Below are 25,606 nucleotides of genomic sequence, written 5' to 3'. Positions count from 1 at the left end.
CTACTGTAAGAAAGTAACACAAAAATTCACAAAATTTCTCACGTAACTAGTGGGATACTTGCGCACCGGAGTAGTGCTAGTTAGTATAAGAAAAACACGAAACTAACGAAAATTATTATTTATTTTGCAAAAATTTTGAGAAATCACAATGGCACTTTTAGTTATGAACTGAACAAGTTATTTCCAGGTTCTTTTCGGAATGTGAAGTTACCTCTTAAAGATAGGATTCGCTAATGCAATTTCTATACAAAGTTTAAGATCGTTATTGACTTGGCAGAATGACTGAGAACCGCACCTACTCAATTCGAATAATTATCCATTAGAATGTTGCTAGGTACAGTCAAGGCTGTCGTGTGTGAAATGCAGTGAAGTGTATTGTTGTGGAGGAAATACCGGGCTCGCAAGAGCTGTAGCGCACAATACCGTAATCTGCGCTGACTGCTGTCTGCGCCGCTCGCTGCTGACAAATAAGATAACTCTCGTTCTATCTGGATTGACCTTTGCCAATCAAACTCTCCCTACACCTTGATGAAGTTAAGAACTCCTGTTCGCCCCTAGTCTAACTATTGGCGTGGTACACCGGTCAGATAACCAGTCCACCGCGATGCCACTCAAAAATTCGCTCGCTGGCGTTTAACTAAAACTCTGTCCCTTCACACCGCACAATAAGTGTGGCGGCGAATGCTTAATAGCAAGGACTCAATATAGAGTCGCACTCCGATTCGCTCTCGGCAGAGGCGCTCTCCCAATGAAGTACTGGGGAGAGACTTGTTCCTCGCTCTCTGAGTACACGTACGAACGCACACGCTCTCGTTACGTGTTCTCGCTCCAAGAGTGACAACAGAACAGCCCCTCTCCACGCCAGACGTGAAGGGGTATATCTTTTGGTCTCTTCCATTACTCCTTCAGCTCAAGGTGTCAGGAATATCGTCTGCCAATCAACATTGCTCTTCTAAAACGGGAGAATGACATTTTGTTTAAGGCGACTAATCCGGAAATCTGTAGCATCGGCGTTTGGCGTTTTCTGTCTCCCTGTGAAAGCCTCTGAAACTGCGTGCTATCTTTCTAAAGAATGCATAGGCTGGGCGCTCCCACACAATGTAGCGGAATTTGCTTTTCAGCCGAACAGGGGGTTGTTCTCCCCTTTCACTCGGGGAAACGCTGTCCGCTCCACGGGTGGTCGCCGTCCGACGTAGGTAGGCTGAATCGCCCTCTGAAGGGACCGGCCTCTCGTCTTGTGGTCCGCCTCTCTCAAACTAAAAGCTCTTGTTACTGTCACGTCTTGAATGTGTGTGTGTGTACGCCAGCCTCGAGTATCTCAACCTTGGTGCACACTTGTCATTTGCGTATCGTTTACATGAATTCATACAACATTGACTTTATCTTATCGAGTTTGGGTTCGAATGAAGCGTCTTGATGTGCAGAGTGTAATTGTGAGGGCGGAATATGTAAGCAATGAAGGTCAGGAGACCACGGCGTCTTACATGCTTACTGTAAGTTAACTGTAACACACTCTTTAATGATTAAAGATGTATTAACTGTTTTTGTTTCTATCCTTATTGATACATCAAAACATAATTTTGAAAAGTGTAAATTTATACTTAGACTGTGGCAACATGCAGGCCTTCTTGTCATGTGTCAGCTAAGGATTATTACTGATCAGTAAGGATCAACGGTATTTTTTTGTATCTAAATGAGCATGATTTGTTTATATGTAGGCGTAGTCATAAGTTAATTTGCCCAGAATCGGCAGTATTTTTAGATAGTACAGTGTACAGGTATGAAGAAGAATTGTTTAGGAATAGTCCGCTGAGAGATGATTGCCCTAGGAAGGTAATGCATGTGTATCAGTCATTTCTTAAACGATATTCTGAAGGTACAACTTACTCTTTCAATTCGACTTTTGATGTCACATTTAGATGTACAACTTTTGGTACGCCAGATCAACCTTTCACACTCAGATTAAATGGTAGTGGATTAATTTTAAATGCCGCACACTGTGATTTATCAAGTTATGTGTGTGATATACCTTCTGTATTGCCAATTACTTTTCATGCAGCTGAAAAGCCCCCATTAACAAGAACGTTACCAGTTTTCTATGACAAATCATACATACTAACATATTCAAACCATTCCCCGTCCAGTTTTCCCATGGATAGTGATTTAATTATCCTAGAAAATAGAATGACTACAAACGGTGAGTTAAATTTCAAGAGAGCAGCAAACAGGATTAAGTCTTTTGAATCTTCAAATAATGTTAATCCACACTTAATTGTCAGTATTGTGTTCTTCATAATTTTATTAACTTGTCTTGTGTCTATAGCATATATCATGTACCAAGTTGCAATTTTAAAGGTCCCCTCATCAGTACCGGTTGTTACTGTGTGTGCAATTGAGATAAACGTAGCAAGGCTTTCTGATGCCACAACTAGAGAAAAAGATTCATGATGCCCAGGTGGTCTTCATGAGCCACTTTCAATAGCTCATCTTTTTCCGGGGTGGGGGTAGGGGGGTATGTTGTAAGGGTCACAGGCTTGGACGTGGCCACCACGTGCGAGTAAGAGTGCGAGATGGCTTTATCGTGGAATGCTGACAAACTGTGGTGTCAGTACGCACCAGCTACAGCGCACCTCCACACACACACACACACACACACACACACAGACACACACAGGAGTCGCGTCGTGTCACTGGCCACCTGCATGGGCAGAACTGTTTCCAACGCGCGTGGTTCCGAAGCGGAATTTATGCCTTTTTCAGCTTACAATAGAGTCTTGAAAAATCTGTTTGTGTTAGGACGTCATACACAATTACGACGGGTCAGTGGAGCGAGCAATTTGTTATAAATGTCTTTATAGAAATAAAGTGGTAATGGTTAATAACTGATAGTTTGCGTATTTGTGTACCTCATGAATCCAATGCCCTCAGTAATCCTGACAAATACCTAGGAGGTCCTCAGCCAGGACACAAACTTCATACTTGCCTCATATATTAGTGTTTAAACTCTGAAAAATGTAACATGCGACTACCGATTGAACTAGCCAATCAGACGCTTACATTAGTTAGAACAGCTACCCGCCATCGTAGGTTGACACACTCACTAGCGTCAAGTCGCTCTTAAGACTACCATCTTAACTTACCGCAGGTTCAGTCCTGAGTGCCGAACATTTCTCACGTTCCCCAGGAAGCTGAAACAGACCAGAGGGGTCCTTTCCGCCACCAGCATTACTACTGTCGAATGTCTAGCGGAGGGGTACAAATCTCTTTGTCTTGACTGAGAAAGCTGGATTGGGTACACTGTTACTACCTCAGCAGGCAGCCAGATGCTGTATTGCTACCATTTTGACAAATTCTATATGCACTTACTTACTGATTCATACAGACGATAAAGAGATAAGGGAAATTTGGAAGCTCAAAATGTGCGTAATATGCAAAGGATTGAGTGTTTACTGAAATTATCGATACTTCAATGTGGCTCTGTATCACTGAATGGGAACAAACACGGGGTACAAAATTAAATCACCAATGACTGATTGCGACCAGCACGAAATACAAGTTGAGTAACATGAAACGAGTCTAACAGAGATATTGAATGACCCCCATGTCCCAAGAAAAAAATGCGCTGAGAATGTGCTTACAATGCTATGGAGTTATCAAGCAGGCTCTCTCTCTCAAAAAAAAAAGACGTTTTAAGAAAAAAACAACCAGTAATGTAAAGCTGAAGTATATAATGTAAGTCGAGTGTACTCTGTGACACTGCAATGTGCTGATTTAAACATGGACTTCATTTTGTCACCAAGATTAATATAATGTTCATCTGCCAAGTTTAAAAGGAGACATAAAGGTGGACGTGAGTCTTATCGATCCCACTACATCGTGCTCAAACGTAGAATCAAGTCAAATACAATTATGTTATATACAACTTACGAACACAGTCATCTAATAGTGAACATAAAAGTGTTACAGAACAAAATTGGAGATTAGGTAAAACATGAATGGTAATTATATTTCATTACAGAATATAACACATCAAAATATACCAGAACAAAAATTTAGCCTAAGCGACGAAATAAACAAATCATTTGTATAAAGGAGATTAGTAACATAAAACAAAACTTCAATTAAAACTTTAAAAAATCCGACAAAAGAACCTCTAAAAAGTAGAAAGAAATATGTATGACCCCTATAAGTCTAATATAGGTAATAATATTTTGATGAATGACATGTAAATAAAAACAGATTTTAACAGCAGTTATTCTTTCTAGAGCGGCGTACTTTCATTCTTGGTGGGTATAAGCCTCTTCTGTTTCGCGTCTTTGCTTCTAGTCCTGCGTGTCCCACATCTCAAAATAGCCAATGAATTTATAATTACTTATTATATAAAATATGAAAAGCAATTCGTCTTTATTAGCCTAACATTGTTAATGAAGAGAAGTACCTATTTTTTTTGTATCATATTTCTGCATAATTGCGTACGAACTTAGTTTCATGCATTAATCTATCTTACAAGGCTCATGTACTGCAGTGGTTTGACGGTAGCGTACTGACTCTACGCTTCATTAAACCGTGAGCGCGAATCGCACGGTGCGCGGTATGCGGCGCGGGGCGTGAGATGACCAAGAGCGGCGACCCGAATGGGCAGTTGACTTTTGTGTCTGTATCGCGAATTTTTCAGATTAAATTAAGACTTAGAATCAACGATTATATATTGTTGTCCTGATATTTAACTACGCTGCCTAAGTAACTTACTTGTATTTACGTTTCATACTTTATGATTTTTCATATATTCCGTTTTTATTTTGTTATCTTACACTAGCAGTTCCCGACACGACGACGCTTGTATCAAAATATTACTACTCATATTAATTAATGGGGCGATAAATACTATTTTTTTTAATTTTTAGAGGTTTTTTTGTGTGAAGATGTATTCAAATTTTTAATTTAAGACTTATTTCGTGCTTTTTAAACCGTATGTTTCACTAGTAGACACGGCACGATTGACGCTGTATCCCCACTTTCACACCAATACTTTCCGGGACACAGGATTTTGCCTCGTCGAAATCTGCATATTCTGACAACAGATGTTACTTCATAAATACTATTACAATTGCAAGATTGTGGCAATGCAACATCGCCTGTGCGGTTTTAAGTTTCAAACTTAGATAATTACTCCCAATTTTTTCTTATCTTTGATATTCAGCAAATAAACATGATTAAATTGAGTTCAGTACACGACTTAGGGTGACTGATCATAAACAACTTATCAGTTTTAATTTCCTAGATTAAGTTTTTGCCAAATTAGCGTATTCTCCCTAAATTAAATTTAAATCATAATAATTCACTTATGCTAAAGTGATAATTTCGTAGATTTTGTTTACAATAGCTGTCATAACGTTACTTATTAAAGTCTGTGTTGTTCAGCAATATTTATATCTAAATGTCTCATGATTTTTCTTTCGCTAAGATGCAGATAAATCTAGGTCTTCAGTTCCTATAATACGAGGTTTAAGATTTATGTCTGTTAATAAAATAGTGTATACATCTTGTTAAAAGTAATAATTATCTGATGTTTCGTTTTTTAGGTTTTAACTCGTAAGCGCTCCATGGCATTAAAATGGGATTGAGTTGGAAACCTAAAACATCTTAATATGAAGCGAAAATGCACTAATTAACACAACCTGAGGGGAAAACTCCTGAAGGATACCAATTTTTCATATCACAAGCTACTCGAAAGGCTCAATTTAGCAGGCAAGGAAGTTCGCAAGACAATCAGCGTCGTTTAGTGAAAGACTAAGATTTTGCAGTGGTCAAAAGAAACTAGTGTTGAACGTAGCTTACATCCAACAAAAAATTCCAGATCCACCAGTATTTCACGATTTAATGAAATTCCAGACCAACATTCCTCCAGGCTTGCCAGGAATGCAGAAGCTACAGCTCAGTCTGTATTAAATGTGACTCCTAAAGAACGTTCGGCAAGGCGTCTCAGAAATGTTCAGTCAGCGGCTCAGTCTAGAGCCACTCATAGTAAATTTTGATAGTTATATACACTCATTTACCAAGTTTCTGATGCTGTTTGACAGCTAAAAATAGTTTGCTACTGTAAATAAGCACAGTTAGTTACAGTAGGTGATTCACCAGGAGATATTCTATCAAATGAGTTAATGACTCAACGTGATGTTATCTCTACCTGTGACTGGTGTACCAGAACAATTCGTAGGGGAAGAACATCTACGCAAGCATACTGGTATCTCACTAGACAAAATTCCCCCAGAAGTAAAGACATATTCAGATGTGAAAATACGATTGTTAAGTAGGATAATTCCATCTGTAAAAATGATTAGACTCAGTGGTCGCTTTAGACAGCACGGTTTGCTTCGTTAAGCTGTACGTTTTGGCCAGGATGTTGGAAAAATGGCTGAGCAGCTTCTGCTACGACCGAGTAACGCTGGCCTGGTGATTGTTTGTGGACAATTGGAGTCAGTTCAAAGATAACGTCGTGTTCCTATAACTATTCAAAAGCTTCGAGCTGCATTAGATTGGCTTATCCAATTAATCATTTGTACAGAAATGTTACAATAAATTATAATAATGATAGTTCCAATGTTGACGATATTTGTCATGTTCTAAAAAATGACATAGTACAGCATGGAGACACAAACGACACTGTCAGTTGTTTCCAAGATACGAGTAATAATATACGTTTTCGTGATTTCTCTCGAGGTAAGCAGTATACTGCAAACGCCGCCGCAACTATTGCTGTTACAAAAATTAAACACACGGAGACATGGTTACAGATACAGTAGATTCAGTTTTAATTTCCAGTCATCGTTTGTACTTGAATAGTATACAGTCTCTATCGGCTCCGAATTTGTCCGAGGCTAATGTAGAATATTTACGTGGCCAAAGTTACAAGTTAATTTTGAGGTCTTAAATTATTCATATTTAATACAAGTTAACAATGAATCTTCTCCGGTTTGCGGACATCTAAGCATAAAAAATCAAGACGGTGGATATCCAGATTTAAAGAACTGATTACCAGAGTTCTTTACATATTATGGTGCTGATCAGGGAGCTATTGTTACACGTAATGGTATATCAGTGGCAAATTGGAAAACTTGTTCGGTCCCATTCAAAATGATGAAAAAGTTGTGTAACTCAGGATGATGCAGCTTTCTTGATATCTTTACCGGATATTACATTGCTTATGGACAGTTTTCAAATTAAATATACCCAAATCACAGCAAAATAGACTAGACGATGACGAATGCGGGTACTACCGCTGTTGTACATCCATTAAACCAAAATCTAAGTGATCCAGAAAAAGGCAGTGATAATTTAAGAAATACCAACTGGTCATCAGAATCATTCAGTGACTTGAACAATGACCTTCTATTATTACCTAGTCCGTTTTACGTGCTACAGACGAACTCGTTCTGGAATTAATCACTGTTATCGATAACAATAACTGATATCGACCTGAAAACTTGGTTGAAAATATTCACTTTAATAGGCAAGGATCAAATGCATACTGGCAAAGAGCATGTTCAAAACTTATTGCCAGGGTTAAGAACCTGGGTCCACCAATGTGGTTTGTTACCTTGACCAGTAATAGATCTAAATTGGGGCGATATACCGAAAGAACTTGTAACTGTTGCACGACGATCCAGTGAAAACCCAAACGATTTAAATTTTAATGGCAGACAAAAACTGGTAATCAAACATCCTGTGACTGTGAGTCGTCAACGTATGATAACTGCCAATGGTCTCATGAGAATTTTGAAGAACAATGATCAAGCTTTAGGAGAAGGCTTACAGAGTACTGGTCGAGCACTGAGTTTCAGAACCATGGAAGTCCACATGTTATGCTGGTTTGAGAGAGCTCATAATTTTGGCACTCCTGAAAGCAGATCTTTGATCCGTGAGATTGTTTTGTGTTCTTTACATAATGAAGATGGCGAGCTGAACAAAACAGTTAAACGGGTTGAAATACACTCTCACTCAAAAACGTGCTATAAGAACAGAAATGATCATTCCCATAGATTTAATCTTTCAAGACCAGTAAGCAACCAAACATGATCTGACGCAACTTCGTGTGACAATGGACGATTTTGTAAGTTACGAAGAAATCCTGAACAACAGTACGTAAATAATTACAATCCGCAGACACTTAAACTCTGGAAAGGGAATAGCGAAATCCGGCCCTGTGGAAATGTGATCGCTGTATCTTATTATATCGCCAAATACACTTCCAAACACGAGCCCCAGAACGTAGGTCAAGCAGTGAAATATGCCGTTAGTAGAGCGCGAATCTGCCATGGAGATATCGGTAGGCAATAGTTTGCAGTTACTGTGGAAATTTTAAAACGTTGTAGAGTATCAGCGTTTGATGCGCATAAAGATTATGCCACCTGAAATTAAAAGACAGTTCTTGAAATGTAATTTTCGTCAACACATGCCGACCTCATGAACGATACAGAACTCTGTGTTTTGACATTGAGCAAGGTCAAACGTATCAAAAAAATTTTAACAGGTATATTAAGAGGTCAACCAATCTAGAGCATCTCAGTTTTGCAGAATTAGCCATAAATTATGAACAGTGAATTCTACATGTTACTGACGAAGAAGACGGTGACACGGCAGCTTATGAACTAGAAAAACCACCAGAATTGTATAATAAACAGAAACATTATGAAAAAGACTGCCATTTCGACGACTTGCTATTACACGTAAAGGGGAGACGGAGAAAGCTATTTGTATAGCTATATTGTTGCCCATGTGCCGTTTAGAGATGAAGCAATTTGCTAGAGGGCTACGAAACGCGCGAAGAAGCTTTCATGGCACCACGAGATCGATTGCGTCCATTCTGTTGAGCAAGTTGAACACATTGAACCCAAGCTCCAGTAAGTTATTGGCCAAGTGCTGGCACTAGCCGAAACTGCAACATTTAACGACGCCCCTGAGTGAGAAGTCAGTACAGAAAACCAGGATGTAGCGGCAATTGTTGGTGGATACGACGCGAGAATGGCTGATGTCTATATCGAAATAGTAAACGCTGGAGAAGAAATCCGTTGCGCTGATTGAATTATCCGTCGATTCTTGGTACAGTATTTTATGAATGAAACACACTCAACACTGGTGTAATATTATACTTATTGTTTGTTATACGAACCGGTTTTCGGCGGTTAAATCATCATCGGGTACAAAGAAAAATATGAGATGCAGTGAATTTTGTTGTATCAAAGATTTTAAAGTAGTAAAGAGTATCTCCATTTTCAGAGGTTAAAGATATTAATCTTAGATTTAGGAGTAAAACAAGGAGGATCCTATAGCTCTCAGACTTCATGGCCTCCCTAAACTCCATAAAGGTAATATCCCAATCAAGCCTGTGGTGTCTTCATCCTCAGCTGCATGTTACAAACTAGCTAGAGAGTTAAAGGACCTAATCAAGAGCAAAATAAAGTTCAAACATGGTATGATACCCATAGTTCAGTTGACGTAGTGAACAAGTTAAAAGACATGCAACTAGGCTAATTTCTTTTGACACCAGCAAGTTATATACTAATGCACCTGTTCAGGAGTGCCTCAACCTTTTCACAGACTTACTAGATAAATTAGTAGTTAACCTGGTGGTCACAGATGACATAGGGTTAGCTGCACAAACTTGTTTAACATAAAGTTGTTTCTGTTTCAATGGCAGGATATACGAACCGTTGGATGGTCCAGCTAAGGGATCCTCCCTCAGTCAAGTCCTTGTTGAAATCTTCATCGACAATTTTGAAACTCACTTTTTGGTAAATAATCCACTCTCTTCCAAGGTTGGATACTGGTTTATGAATGTTGATGATGTGCTGTGCTTATACACAGGTACTACCACACAACTTCAAAAATTCCTCAAGCAACTAAATTCTAAACACAGTTGTATAAAATACACAATTGAGTTTGGCGGCAACTGCATAAATTGGTGACAGTATTCATACTTTCAGGATTCATACCTTCATGCCGGTCAAATCTCAACACCCAGTGACCCATAAAAATGCTGAATTTCATTCAGTGACACATGGCCTAATATACATCCCTATAAGTGAAGATAACTTCAAAAAGGAATTAAATGCAGCCAAACAAATAACATCAGACAATCGCTTTCCTTCCTTACTGGATTCCATAACTCTCAAAAAGCGCAAACACCAGATGTACTCTCTTCTTTATCCTGTTTTGGACACATCATCTCAAGAACGCAATAAAAAGTGCATAATTCCATATTTAGGAAAAGTTTCACTGGATGTATCCTGAAAGCTTAAATCCAGTAAAAGGAAAAACATCATTTTATGTGCACATTGCCGTTGGACACTTTTTGCGCAAATAAGAGTGTAATATATAAAATTATTTGCAATTGTGGCGAATCCTATAGAGGTCAGTCTAGAAGGACCACTTAACAAGTCGAAAACTTAGAAACGAAGATTCTACTTTTGCACACTACCTGCTGAAAGAAGAACATAGATGGCTCTGAGCACTATGGGACTTAACTGCTGTGGTCATCAGTCCCCTAGAACTTAGAACTACTTAAACCTAACTAACCTAAGGACATCACACACATCCATGCCCCAGGCAGGATTCATACCTGCGACCGTAGCGGTCGCGCGGTTCCAGACTGTAGCGTCTAGAACCGCTCGGCTACTCCGTCCGGTGAAGAACATAATTACAAGGTTAAATATGAAGCACTACATCGCATTAATAAAAGAAGGAAGCTGAACTATCTTGAAATAAAGTAAATTAATAAACAATGTTCATCAGCTCAAACTTAGTACTGAATGACCAGACACAATTCTATAGCCCACCACTTCTAACTGCAGACACTACTCAGAATCCCATCCAGGTCATGTTGCAGATTACCCCTCTTACTCACATGCTCCATTTTTCCTTTACTTCTGTTACTATCATTTCTCTCGTTGCGTTAAAAGCTTTGCTTTGTAGAATCAAGACTGCTTGACTCACTCGCTTTTAAGACAAGATTACTTTGTTCAGCCACATCTATGGAACCTGCGGCCAAAGTTTATCGTTAAGTTATTTTCTTCTGTGAACAACTGCTGTAATTAGTCTATAGTTCATTAGTTAATGTCCCAAATATTTTACATCTATTAAATAATCTTACATCGCATTTACGCTGAAATAATCCCTCTTGTCTTATTTCTAGTTCTAACATTAACATTTTTCATATCTGGAAATGGAGATACACTGTAGCTGCACTAGTTTAAAATAAAATCTTTGATCAAAAAAAAAAAAAATTTCACTGCATCACATACTTATCTTTGTACCTGATGATGTCATAACAGCCGAAAACAGTTTCGTACAACATTAATATTGTAGAATATCACACCAGTGATGTGTGTGTTTCATTCACAATGAAGAGATGCATCTCAGTACCACAGACGAAGGATTTTATGCCAGGGCCAGCAGCGTGAACAAAGAATGAAAAAAATGATGAAGTAGCATAACGAATTCCACGTAAGGTAATCAACTAACCTAGCGCTAACAATCCTTTAAAATTTTTCTTAATAGAGCAACTGGCAGCGAAAATCGTTTTTGCTGAAAACTGTAGTACGTACATCATATTCGTCGATGTTATGTTCCAGTAACAGAGCAGTTATTAAATACAACTTTCGTTGAAGTAACCGAATCAACAGAAGCTGCAGCGCGCCTTGTCAACGGAGTTACCATTCATAGGGCATCTCCTTTAGGCATCGAGAACAGTAGAGCAACAGTCAACAGACAGAATACAGGACAGCGGCTGAAGGATAAGAGAAGAAAATGACTTCACACTCGTTGGCTTGTAACAGACAAAACATAATAGTTTCTTATGAACTGCTAAGATCTATTCACCTCCGTTTGCAAGAATTAAAAATATCTTTTCAGAGATATAATCCAGGTGTCACCTTTTAAGGGCAGTTTGTGCTTCAGAAACCAATCATATCCCAAGAACAGCCACACTGGTGGCATTACATTAAGCTTTGCGAGCTACAAATCAACGTCTGACAACACAATGATAGACCTTCTCAATAATCTTCAAGTAGGTGACCTGAGTACTGAGCAGTATGAGATTTTGGTTGAAAGATATCGTGCGTCTTTGGCTGATGATTTTGCCGAAGGCGAAGCTGTGCCTATTTTTCCATAGTGAAACTAGTTAATGGCTGTAACGACAAAATGATAGCACTAACGGCCAAAACAGTAAACACTTTTACGTTAAATGCTGTCGATGAATCCAAAGAGCCTGCCACTTCTGGTCGAAAACCCAATAAAGCTTCTGTTCCGCAAGATACAAATTGTACGGGAGGAATGCTAAATTCAATAAAAAATGCAGTTGGTGATAGAGTCACGTTGTAAATGAATTTTAAGGTCTAGGAAGGGTTGGTCAATGGTAGCATTCGTATAATAAAAAATACTGGAATGAAATGGACTTAGCAGATATAAATCAGAAGGAGGTGAACTCCAAAAATAGATGCTTTTAGAATTATCCGACAAGTCGAGTAAAGGGAGTTTTGAAGACGAAAACGGATGAATTCCAATGCAGCCACAAAATATGACACTTCAAGGTCTTAGAGGGTACGGCAACATAGAAAGAGTAATGTTTCCCATAATTTTAAGTTGGGGCGTTGCTGTCCAGAAGTTGCAAGGGACCACTGTAGAAAACGCTGTCATTTATTTAGGCGAAAGTACTTTCGGAAAAGGTTCAAAATGGTTCAAATGGCTCTGAGCACTATGGGACTCAACTGCTGAGGTCATTAGTCCCCTAGAACTTAGAACTAGTTAAACCTAACTAACCTAAGGACACCACAAACATCCATGCCCGAGGCAGGATTCGAACCTGCGACCGTAGCGGTCTTGCGGTTCCAGACTGCGGCGCCTTTAACCGCACGGCCACTTCGGCCGGCTTCGGAAAAGGCCAAGCTTACGTGACCTTCAGTCGTGTAAACAGCTTGCAGGATGTTGTTATTTGTGAAATCATTGAAAGAAAACAGTTCAATAATCCTCATAACAGATCGGCTGTAGCAGAGTTTCAAACTCTGAGAAGCTGTACTTCAGTCCTTTAAATGTGTACTAAATGTCATCCGTTGTCATTAACAAATTATTTTTACGTTTAAAATACTTTGCAGTTTTACCATTTAGCTTACGTCGTAGTGTGTCACTTAATATAGACTACCATCCATATCTTACTGTATTCGTTATTTAAAAATATTCTTACATTTAGAACACCTTGCAGTCTTTTCTCTTAGCTACTACTAATAATTGAAATAAACACTATCATTGGTATTTTACTATTGCCACTCACGTGATCTACGTGTTTCTGTTTTTAATGTATAAAAAAAGAAACACGTAAATCACGTTATACATGCATATATATATTTTAGGTTAGGGAACATATCCAATAAGCAGTGGCGATAATTCTAAATGAAATCGGAAGAAAGAGGACTGCCATTGCGTTCACTTGCAGTAGGTTGCCTAAACTATTACGGCAAATTCATTTGTTTTGTTACTGAATTGTGGACGTCAAAAGGAACTACAAAAAAGTCTGCGTGAGCGTATGTTTATCTTTTACAATTGAATATCAGACCAGCTGTGTGGCTGGATTGAGGAGTTTTTGGCAAACAGAACACAGCATGTTGTTATCAATGGAGAGACGTCTACAGACGTTAAAGTAACCTCTGGCGTGCCACAGGGGAGTGTTATGGGACCATTGCTTTTCACAATATATATAAATGACTTAGTAGATAGTGTCGGAAGTTCCATGCGGCTTTTCGCGGATGATGCTGTAGTATACAGAGAAGTTGCTGCATTAGAAAATTGTAGCGAAATACAGGAAGATCTGCAGCGGATAGGCACTTGGTGCAGGGAGTGGCAACTGACCCTTAACATAGACAAATGTAATGTATTGCGAATACATAGAAAGAAGGATCCTTTATTGTATGATTATATGATAGCGGAACAAACACTGGTAGCAGTTACTTCTGTAAAATATCTGGGAGTATGCGTACGGAACGATTTGAAGTGGAATGATCATATAAAACTAATTGTTGGTAAGGCGGGTACCAGGTTGAGATTCATTGGGAGAGTGCTTAGAAAATGTAGTCCATCAACAAAGGAGGTGGCTTACAAAACACTCGTTCGACCTATACTTGAGTATTGCTCATCAGTGTGGGATCCGTACCAGGTCGGGTTGACGGAGGAGATAGAGAAGATCCAAAGAAGAGCGGCGCGTTTCGTCACTGGGTTATTTGGTAACCGTGATAGCGTTACGGAGATGGTTAATAAACTCAAGTGGCAGACTCTGCAAGAGAGGCGCTCTGCATCGCGGTGTAGCTTGCTCGCCAGGTTTCGAGAGGATGCGTTTCTGGATGAGGTATCGAATATATTGCTTCCCCCTACTTATACTTCCCGAGGAGATCACGAATGTAAAATCAGAGAGATTAGAGCGCGCACGGAGGCTTTCAGACAGTCGTTCTTCCCGCGAACCATACGCGACTGGAACAGGAAAGGGAGGTAATGACAGTGGCACGTAAGGTGCCCTCCGCCACACACCGTTGGGTGGCTTGCGGAGTATCAATGTAGATGTAGATGTAGAGTCACAATCACCATTTTTCTGCTTTGTAGGTGCTGAAACGGGTGACTTCAAAAGACAAAAATCATCATTGTGAAAGGTAAACATATGTTCTCACAGATTTTTATGTACATCTTCTTCAGCCCTACAATCTGATGCTCCGGGACTTTAAGTAGCTCTCTGTGCATTACGTAGCGTATATCAAGAGAGTGCTCTTGCCGAAAACATTTTTACTTAATTTAGCTGATGAAATTTAAGCAGCTTGAAAATGCATTACAGAGTCACGAAGCAGCCATAAAAGAACTGCATACCATTGTTCATGAAAACCACGACACTTTGCGAGCTAAAATTGACTCAGTTGCATCTACCGATTCAGTTACACAACTTGCAAAAACTTAAAGGACACAGTAGACACTCTGAAAATTGGTTCGGAAAGACACATGGAGGAAATCAATTCATTATCAGAGAAAGTAGTCGAACTTTCGGATCAGCTAAATAATTTATCTACGAAGGTAGATGATAATCTTAATGACACAATACCGGTAGTCTTTAATGTCACAGAAGAGTACAAACAAATTAGGAAATTCAAACAACATCTGTATCAAATTAATACGAAACGCAAAAGAGAAATCCGGGAAGTACAAGATCAGGTGGCACAAGTAATACAAGAATTACATATTTCAGAGGACACTTGCGCTCCAATACGGGAAGAGGGACGTTTCAAGCTGAACACACTTTCCGCTGGAAAATAGCTAAGAGCCATCCCCACTGAACCAGCTTTCAAGTAAAAAACATTAAAATCAGACCTTTCGTTTAGGAGCAACTATGCCACAGAAGATACACAGGTACACACGTTAAACGTATAATAACACGCCTCTGTTTGCGTCGGGGGTTAAAAATACTCATTTATACAGCTTAGGAGATATCATAAACAATATTACTATGTCTGCTTAACTCAGTGTCAACCAAAGTTTCATTAAATATAAGTCTATCCTTGAAATTAGGTCTTGCAATTAGAGCAGCAGATCTTGTTGTTCCCAAATCTTCGGGATTTAAATATGCGACACATTTTTCTAGAGAGCGTGGTAGAAAGATGAAAGAATCTATAAATCAACATTTTACATCATTATGGTATCTCCTGCGAGAGATTTAGTGAATGCTTCAAATTTTTCAATACCCGACACAATCACAGAAACATCTCCTGTATTCATTTGATTCGTGTCTTCTACTCATTCACGGAGATTCATCATTATAAATTGCGCATCGCAAATCAATAGGCTGTGAAATGACGCAACATACAGCATAAAATCTCTACAGTTTTTGAACGACATCTGTCATGTGCGGCTTCATGAAATCTCCGTGTTGAGTGACAGTAATTTTTGCATTTCACATGAGTCTGCTTGAAGCGTTCCTTGCAGATGTGGCAAACTGATGCTGTCCGAAATGCTTCTTCCTTTTCTTCTCCAATAATTATCTTCTTGTCTTTCAACAATCTGATACAGCTGTTTGTTAAACCATTCCATGCAATCTGCACCTCAGTATAGCTCAAAGTCTGGATATTTTTAAAGTGACAGGAGTGGTAAATTTCTATGTTTGCAACAACTAGAATGAACAGATTGACATGTTTCTCATGTTTACAATATTTCAGGACCTGCCGTGGGACTACGTGAAAGATTTTTCCTGTTTGTTCTTCTGTCGTTCCTGTAACAATCCTCTCGTTAGAGCATCACAATTAATCTTTTTTTTTATTTATTAGCCTGTGTAACTTACCCTGAGTAGACAGTGCTATTTTGTTAATCAGAAAACAATACTTCTACGACGAGAATAAACTCGCGCTACATCGTGCTTAGGGTACTGAACAATTTACACGTTAACAAATACATTTGCATTGTTTTTCTCAAAAATTTCGACATGTTTCAATACGGTAGGTAATTAAATATTCACAAAGTTTAATGCATCTGACTATGTAATATAATTAGACACATGGCTCACATTACAATTTTCTAGGCACAAACCACCTTAAGTTGACCATATGACTCAATAATCATTGTTGTCACAGTCAAAATTTATCACTGCATATTTCTTTGGAATCATTGTAGTTTTTTGTGTCTTCCTGCATAACACCCTGTACTGATGTTTGCGTTAACGCGATGTGTCGGAAGTTTGTTTAACACCCATCTGAAATCATGGACTTGCAAAGTTTCCCGTTTTTTAATTTTTTGATTTCATTTTTTTTTAGTTGGTCTGTGACGTTTGTTGAATACCATTCACTGATGTCATCAGACAGCAATGTATGGTCGTTGTTGATGTTCATACACATTTTCAGAACGTCCTCTGACTTAAACAGGAACTTACATACATGTGAAACACTTATCTTAGCAGACTGATTTAGCTCCCACACTTGGAGACGTGGGGAAACAAATTATTTGAGATCGCTGCAGTCCGTCAACTATTGTTCGATCGGGATACCAGACGGTGCACGAGCAAGTCTTGCAAATTCTGACAGCAGCGAGTTACAGCTGCAGCTGTTCGTCAGACCACCACTTGCCGCCAGCCGTTCACTGCTGCGTCTCAGTGAGCAGAAAATTCTGTCTTACGGAAAGCAAATGCAGAGGCAATCGTGGCGATGTGCATCAAATTAATATCGAGGAGAAGTCGTTGTCCAAACATTTTCGAAACAATGACATATACAGGGTGAATAACCTAAAACTTGCACCGCAAATATTGCGGAAATTGGAAGTACTATTGATATGTGGTTTTTCACAGAATGGACTGGTAGTCAGGGTCTCTTGTTGTAAGCCAATCAACATACTGTAATAATACTTAGGGGGTGAATTTTTGTGGAAACGTACACTTAAATGGAACAATGGCTAGTGTCATTAACAAACTAAAAGTAGGGTAACGCAGAATGTCAGTTGTGTTTGTTGCAGGATTCTAGTGCGAGACGTTTACAAGATATTGTATTTTGAAAAGTTACCACACTGACGCTTGTTTGTGCCATTTACCCTGCGTAGTTGCTGGGTGCGGTCTTGCTATGTTTGCTTATAATGTGCTTGTGTGTGCCTTGAGTGCATTGCGACTTGCTAGTCAGTTAGTGAGTGACAGTCCAAGCAACAGGTCGTGAGTGGTCGATGGAATTTACCAGTGCAGAGAAAACTGACATGCTCATGGAGTACGAAGAATGTGGAAGACTGCAATTCGTTCTTGTACGGTGTATGCGTCAAGGTATCCAATAGACATCAAGTGTCTCAGTACTTGTTTAGCAACCTCTTCAACTAGTTAGCCGGCGCTCAGAGCCATTTGAACCATTTTTCTTCAACTAGTTACTTGAAAGTGGTAGTCTCGCACCTAGACAAAGTAACAGAAGGAAATAAGTGACGACAGAAGAGGGGGAAATTAATGTTCTCGCTGCTGTTGCAGCTGATCCGCACATTAGTTGCCATACAATCGAAAGAGGAGATGATGTGAGTCAGGCATTGTACATCGACATAGGTTCCATCCCTGACACATCTATCTCCATCAAGAGCTGCATGGAAACGATTATAAGAATCATGTTCACTTCTGCACATGGGGGTTAAGATAGCATACTCCAGATATATTACTTGTTTGGTGTTGAAGCTGCATTGAACAATCATGGCCAGGTAAACCACTGAAACATGCGCTACTGGTCTGTTGACGATCTCCATTGCCTTCGTTAGCTGAGCGTCAGCGCCCATGGAGTGTAAACGTAAGGTATGGAATTGTCAACAATCAGCTCATGAGCCCGTTTTTCATAGACGGAACACTGAAAACGCACAAGTATTCCAACCTCCGAACAGATCATCGTCCACGGATGCTAGAAGTCGTTCCTCTGCAGACTATGAGGAACCTGTGGTACCAATATGACGTCTGTCCAGTCCATAGTGCACGAAGCACTAAGGCATGTCTTCACAAATTGTTTCCAAAACGTTGGATTAGGGGCAAAACACCTGTACCTTGTCCGGCCCCTTCCTCAGATTCACTGACTGTAGACATTTTCCTGTGGGGAAAGCAGAAAGACGCTGTCTACAAGGACATACCAACTACACCCGGCAATATGCGACGGACGTATCATTGCCGCCCGTTCGGATATCTCCGGTGAAATGCAGGCACGTGTGCAGCAGTCGTTCCATACCAGAGTGGTCACTTTGAACACAACCTTGATGGTCAGTTGTCTCGTTAGTGGTCTGACTCCACATAACTAATGTATGCACTTCCGTTGTTAAGTGTGTAAGTGTGTGCTACCACAGGTATTTACTGTACTTTTAGTTTGTTAATGTCAGTAGGCATTGTTCTATTTAAAAAGTGTATATTTGCACAAAAAGTACACTTTATAAGCATTTTTACAATCTGTTGATTGGCTAACAATATGTGTCCCTGACCGCCAAACCATTCTGTGTAAACGGCACATCGATAGCACTTTTCATTTCCGTAATATTCGTGGTGCAAATTTCAGGTGATCCACACTGTATTTTTCATAGAGAAAATGTATTACACATAAATCGCAATGTGTCACTAAAACACAAAATGGGTGACTGATGACCATAGATGTTAAGTCCCATAGTGCTCAGAGCCACAAAATGGGTGACTGCATCAAGAGTATGTCAACGGTAAATAAAACTATCTTCCCGACAAGCTTGGACTTCTGTGTGAATGAAATATATTTTGAAAAACTTTTTGAAGTTCTGATTCATTCTGTTTTTTGACGGTCTGTGGGAACTCATGCTTTGTGGAAGATTTTCTGTTTTAAAGGTTTTGTGAATCTATGGCCAATGTGGCATTATAAAAGGAAATGAACAGTATTGTGTTCTCAGAAGACAAGCATAAACAACAGATGGCTCGGTCAGAAGAGCTCAGTAGCTTCCAACGTGGACTAGTCGTTGAATTTAATGTGAACTATAAGTGTGTTTAGCAATACAGTGCATAGTGGTTTTCACGCGAATTAACAATACTGGGCGAATCTGCTACTATCACGGTCCGAACGACGAGCAATATTTCACCGTCGGCTTGTATGTTCAAGACGTTCCCAAAGCGACCAGTTTGTTAGTCAGAAGATATCATACTGCTACTGTCGTTCATCCTTCTCATTCTGAAAGTGTTTCCAGAAAATCTTACGGTGACTGAGAGTACTTTTGTCACCAAGAGAGACGGAGTCTTCGTCACGAGTTGTGGCAGCTTTCTCCGACTTTGCCTGGCGTTCTCTGAGAACCGGAGAAGCGGAAACCTCCGACCGTCAACTCGTCCTGTACCTAACCCGTCCTCTCCTTACAGCAGCCGCAAAGGAAACAGATTCATCTATAGTGAAATTCTTTCACAGATTTTTGTCTTAGACGGGTAAAATTTTTTGGAATGTATGCATCTAGGAAAAAGAATCAAAAGAGAATTTAAATCCAGTACCTTTCTTATATGTGTCAAAGTCAAAGGTCAAGCAGGTTAATTAATTAGTTAATTTTTTTACGACGTAGAAGAGTTTATTTTATACCAGAAGCCCAGTTAGCGTAATCACTGTGCTTAGGGGGGTTTGAATAGAATGGGATACAATGACTGAGCAGCCCCTTATAAGCCACACACCTCTGTGCTAGGAGACTCTTGAGGTACTGTAAGAAGCGACGTCACTGGTCAGTAGATAACTAGAAACGATTTATTTATTTATTTTTTGCAGTCAATGATGCTATACCCGCGGCAGTCCAACAGAGAACGCTGCCTGCATTCAGTGAAGTACAAAGGAGGAGGTGGTGTTACGGTAAGAGCGGGTCTTCGAGGTTAGAACGAAGTTCCCTTATTACATGCTGCCATGCGACAAGTTCTAAACACATTTTAAAGCCCTGTGTAGTGCATACAGCAGAACAGTTCGTAGATGGTGATTGAATCAGCATCTGTGAGGCAACTGTGTATGGACACTGACATTCCTGAAATGGACTGGCCTCTCCCAGTGTTCCAACTTGAGCCAAATGGACACTTCTCGCATGGGTTAGAATGGTGCTTGGCGCCAGATCCCAACGTCCAACTTAACTGCCTTCTCCGTTTCCGGCTCATGAGAATAAAGGGCTGCCAGTCAACCACAAAGATTCAGACACCTCATTGAAAGTCTCCCCTGCAGAGTACAAGCCATCAGAAGGCAATTGAAGGGCGAACACAGCTCATATTAATGTCCAGTCAGAAGTGGTAGGCAATAATTCACGTGATAATAAAGTGGAAGACTGAATCTGGGAATGGGAACTGCGTATGAGAACTTCCCATCAGTTGAAAGCGGACTTAAAAAAAAAACGTACGTTTTGCAAATTGTGAAACTCTTTACGTACTCGTTCTGTGGGATTTCGCGTATCAAACAGCTCATCTTGCCAACAGATGACATGAGACCATATTCGAATTCAGAGGAGAACTGAAAATGTAGGTTGAATTATAGCGCCAATATTACGTGCCCACCTGAATGCTTAACACTGTGGACCACGTAAAACACCGTTCAATCGAGCATCTGTTTTGTCTCGCTCTCCCCAGGAGGTACATATCTGCGATAACTAACAGCTGTTTTGAGAGGTGAGGCGTCAAGCTTGGCGTATCAAGCATGACTTATAGAACAGTAGTTAATTTCTCTACAAAACTGTGATTATTGCCAGTTGGTGTAACACACGCAGCACAGAAGCGCAGAGAAGAGTACCTTGAGTGTTTGCATTTTTCTGCTAATGTAGACATTTATTTATTTTATTTTTAGTTTAACACGTTGCAACGCATTTCAAGCATGTTTTGCTCATCATCAGGCGTTAATGCACGAGAGTTTACTTAAAGATAAAATGTCTTAGTCTAAATTAACCTGGAACCGTTTTGTTCACTGCTCTGTTGCTAGAGTATTTGAGGCAGTCGGGGGTTGGGCAGCGGGTGGTCACAAATGGATGTAGTGTCGTCTTCTGATGGCATACCTGTGCAGGATGCAGATAGTTTTGTTTTAGTTGGTATGGGTAATCATGTAATATACTTTGTATATGTCGGTTGTTCACTTACAATTTTGACGTTACAAAGCTCCAAAGCGTTTCTGCTTCGTTGGTAGACTGGTGCATCTGTTGTTCAAAATTACGCCGTCGCACTACTTAATCCAATATTGTTTTTGACGTACTTTCGCTGCACAAATGTTTCCACTTAGATGTAAACAGTATACCTGAAATACAATCTGGCGGTCTTGCATCATGTGGATGAGTATCGACTATCGTTTCTTTCCAGCGATATCCGCGATACTAACAGTCTGGCAATCGCTTGTTTCACAATGGCATCGCTCCAGTCTACTGCACTGGAAGTGTTGTTAGGCTATTGCAGGTTTTTGGGGTTTCAGAAATGGGCTAGCTCAATAGGAATGTGAACGCCGTTTTTTGTATTATGAAAGAAAATTTCCATTTCTTCCATGATATCGATTCATTTTTCCAAAATTTCAAGCATGTCTTCTTTTTTCAGAGAGTGGCCTGTGTCATTAATGTGAGTTACTACTGTTGATTTCTTACATTTTTCTGGTTCTGTGAATGTCCATGTCTGTTTTCTGTTGCTTGGCATATAGAGATATGACACACACTTTTGACGCTGAGTTTCTTGGATTATACATATCTCGCAGTATTTGCATCTCTGAAATCATATCCGCTGGAATGTGGAAAACGAAATGTGTTGCCTGTACTGACAGCACAGAACTTGTTTACTAATGCTGACTAATCTTATTTTAGCTTCTTAGAACAAAAGGAAACTTACTGTCTCTCCAAGATGGTGTCCTATAAAAGCTGAAGATCCAATGTGAGTAGTCTTCCATTGTTGTAGAACCATAAGGGACGTCATTATCATTGTAATCGTCACACTCGGCATCATCGTTCCACGCTTGCTTCTTCGATGAAAAATGTGAATCTTGAATGCACTACACACTCATTCTATCAATAAAATTGGTATTTTGCCTATCCGTTAACTGTTATAATACAAGAAAGCAGGGAGACTCCTGCTTCCGTGCTGCAGAACTTGTAGCTTCTGAACTAGGGCACTGAAACACTGTCAGCAGTGGAGAAGGAAGAGCGCCATCAAATATTGAGGGCAAAAACAAATTTAATTGGGCAGCGCTGGTTTATCTGAAGGACTGCAAAATACATATGCCATCAAGATGGCTCTGAGCACTATGTGACTTACCGTATGAGGTCATCAGTCCCCTAGAACTTGTTGTTGTTGTGGTCTTCAGTCCTGAGACTGGTTTGATGCAGCTCTCCATGCTACTCTATCCTGTGCAAGCTTCTTCATCTCCCAGTACCTACTGCAACCTACATCTTTCTGAATCTGCTTAGTGCATTGATCTCTTGGTCTCCCTCTACGATTTTTACCCTCCACGCTGCCCTCCAATGCTAAATTTGTGATCCATTGATGCCTCAAAACATGTCCTACCAACCGATCCCTTCTTCTAGTCAAGTTGTGCCACAAACTTCTCTTCTCCCCAATCCTATTCAATTCCTCCTCATTAGTTACGTGATCTACCCACCTTATCTTCAGCATTCTTTTGTAGCACCACATTTCGAAAGCTTCTATTCTCTTCTTGTCCAAACTGGTTATCGTCCATGTTTCACTTCCATACATGGCTACACTCCATACAAATACTTTCAGAAACGACTTCCTGACACTTAAATCTATACTCGATGTTAACAAATTTCTCTTCTTCAGAAACGCTTTCTTTGCCATTGCCAGTCTACATTTTATATCCTCTCTACTTCGACCATCATCAGTTATTTTACTCCCGAAATAGCAAAACTCCTTTACTACTTGAAGTGTCTCATTTCCTAATCTAATCCCCTCAGCATCACCCGATTTAATTTGACTACATTCCATTATCGTCGTTTTGCTTTTGTTGATGTTCATCTTATATCCTCCTTTCAAGACACTGTACATTTCGTTCAACAACTCTTCCAAGTCCTTTGCTGTCTCTGACAGAATTACAATGTCATTACAAAGAACTTAGAACTACTTAAACCTAACTAACCTAAGGACATCACACACATCCATGCCCGAGGCAGGATTCGAACCTGCGACCGTAGCGATCGCGCGGTTCCAGACTGAAGCGCCTAGAACCGTTCGGCCACCACTACGCCATCAAGATTTTCGACTAGCAGAACTGGTGAACACGAATTTCTCAAAAAAAAAAAAAGTACATAAAGTATATGGAAGAACGAACAAAATGAATTCAGTTGATTTCGAAAATAGTGATACGAACCAATGCACTGTTTTTCAAGTGTGCCTAGTAGAAAACCGAAGTCAGTTCCTATTCATAAAGTATCAAGCAGTGATACTATAAGAGATATTAATTTTATTTGTCTGAAAGAAGACTGTTGTAGTTCTGCGTCTAATTTGCAAGACTGCTTAGTATTCACATACAGCTTCATTGGTTTTGCCTACGGTCTAAATTTTTCTTCAGAAGTGAATGCGAAACTATTGAGTATCTTGAGAGGAAATGCTATACAGATTCAGAACACTTTGTTGTGTTTGTTAATTATTAATGTATTTATTACCCTGAACTGTATCTGTTTCAGCACAACAAACATATTGATTGTTATGAGTACATTATATATACATTACTCATAACTTGTACAGTGCCCACAGAATGCAATTCAGTATCATTACGATTTTATAATACTAATACAACTGTCAAAACTTGGTTGTCTAATGGAAACATCTCAAATAATTGCTAAAATTGTAATAGTCTACGGTTTGTAAAATTAACTGTGATTTATTGTATGAAAATATAAAAAATTGTAAAATTTATATCTGCAGTATTTTTGTCTTTTTGCTATTTCTTTTTCTTTTCATGAGGGTATGCAGAAAAGCAGTGACTTTGAAACTTTTATTCTGTTCTCAGTATCAGTTGAGGTACTACATGCCGAGCATATTATTCAGTAGACGTTTCCGCTTCGCTGCTGTAACCATCTGCCGCTAGAGTGTTCCGAAGTTTAGCATGTAACATGGCAGTTTGTAAAGTAATAACGTTGGTATGTGAAAGCAGTGTGCTGTAATCGAGGTTTTAGCCGCAGAAAACTTGATCCACACATGGAGCGCCCTCTCTTTCACCATGAAAGTGCCAGACCACACACAAGCACTGCAAAATCTACAATAAACGGACGGCTTGGGCTCATTGCCATCGATCACCTTCCATTCAGTCCCGTCTTAGCCCTATCCGATTTTCACGTTTACAAAATTTAGAGAAAATATTTGAGGTTTGACTTTGTAAGCTTTCCAGCCTTATAATTCTTCACAGACTCCTCAGGTTTGAGGCCGAATCCTGAAACCAACATGATTGCATGTTTTGGCGGTCCGTCTGTCCGCCATCTTCAGGAGAACGCTGCTGCTTCTGAATCCCGCTTACAATGATACAAACCACCGTCCTGCATAAGGTACATCACGCATGCGCTGCCCCCCACCGCAGTTGCTATCCTCAAAGACTGGGCTGGTGGCGCCGCCCTTAGTAGTACACAGGCAGATATTTCATCACGCTTCCCTCGTTTAGGCAATGTTCTGCTACCGCCGATTTTTTGGATGTTTCAACCCTGTGATACGGAGAAGTTCCATGCACTATCCTCAGCCCTCCTATATTGACAATGTATTTTATATACTGATGCGCCAAAGAAACTGGTATAGGCATGTGTACTCAAATACAGAGATATATAAACAGGCAAAAATACGGCGCTCCGGTGGGCAACGCCTACATAAGACAAAAAGTGTCAGGCGAAGTTGTTAGACCGCTTACTGCTGCTACAATGGCAGGTTATCAAGATTTGAGTGAGTTTGATCGTGGTATTATAGTAGGCGCACGAGCGATAGGACACAGCATCTCCGAGGTAGTGATGACCATTTCACGAGTGTACCGTGAATATCAGGAATCCGGTAAAACACCAAATCTCCGACATCACTGAGACTGGTAAAAGATCCTGCAAGAACAGGTTCAAACGGTTCAAATGGCTCTGAGCACTATGCGACTTAACTTCTGAGGTCATCAGT

Source organism: Schistocerca americana, chromosome 2 (assembly GCF_021461395.2).
Source record: "Schistocerca americana isolate TAMUIC-IGC-003095 chromosome 2, iqSchAmer2.1, whole genome shotgun sequence".
In the NCBI taxonomy this organism is placed as follows: domain Eukaryota; kingdom Metazoa; phylum Arthropoda; class Insecta; order Orthoptera; family Acrididae; genus Schistocerca; species Schistocerca americana.
This window is presented reverse-complemented; position numbering follows the sequence as displayed.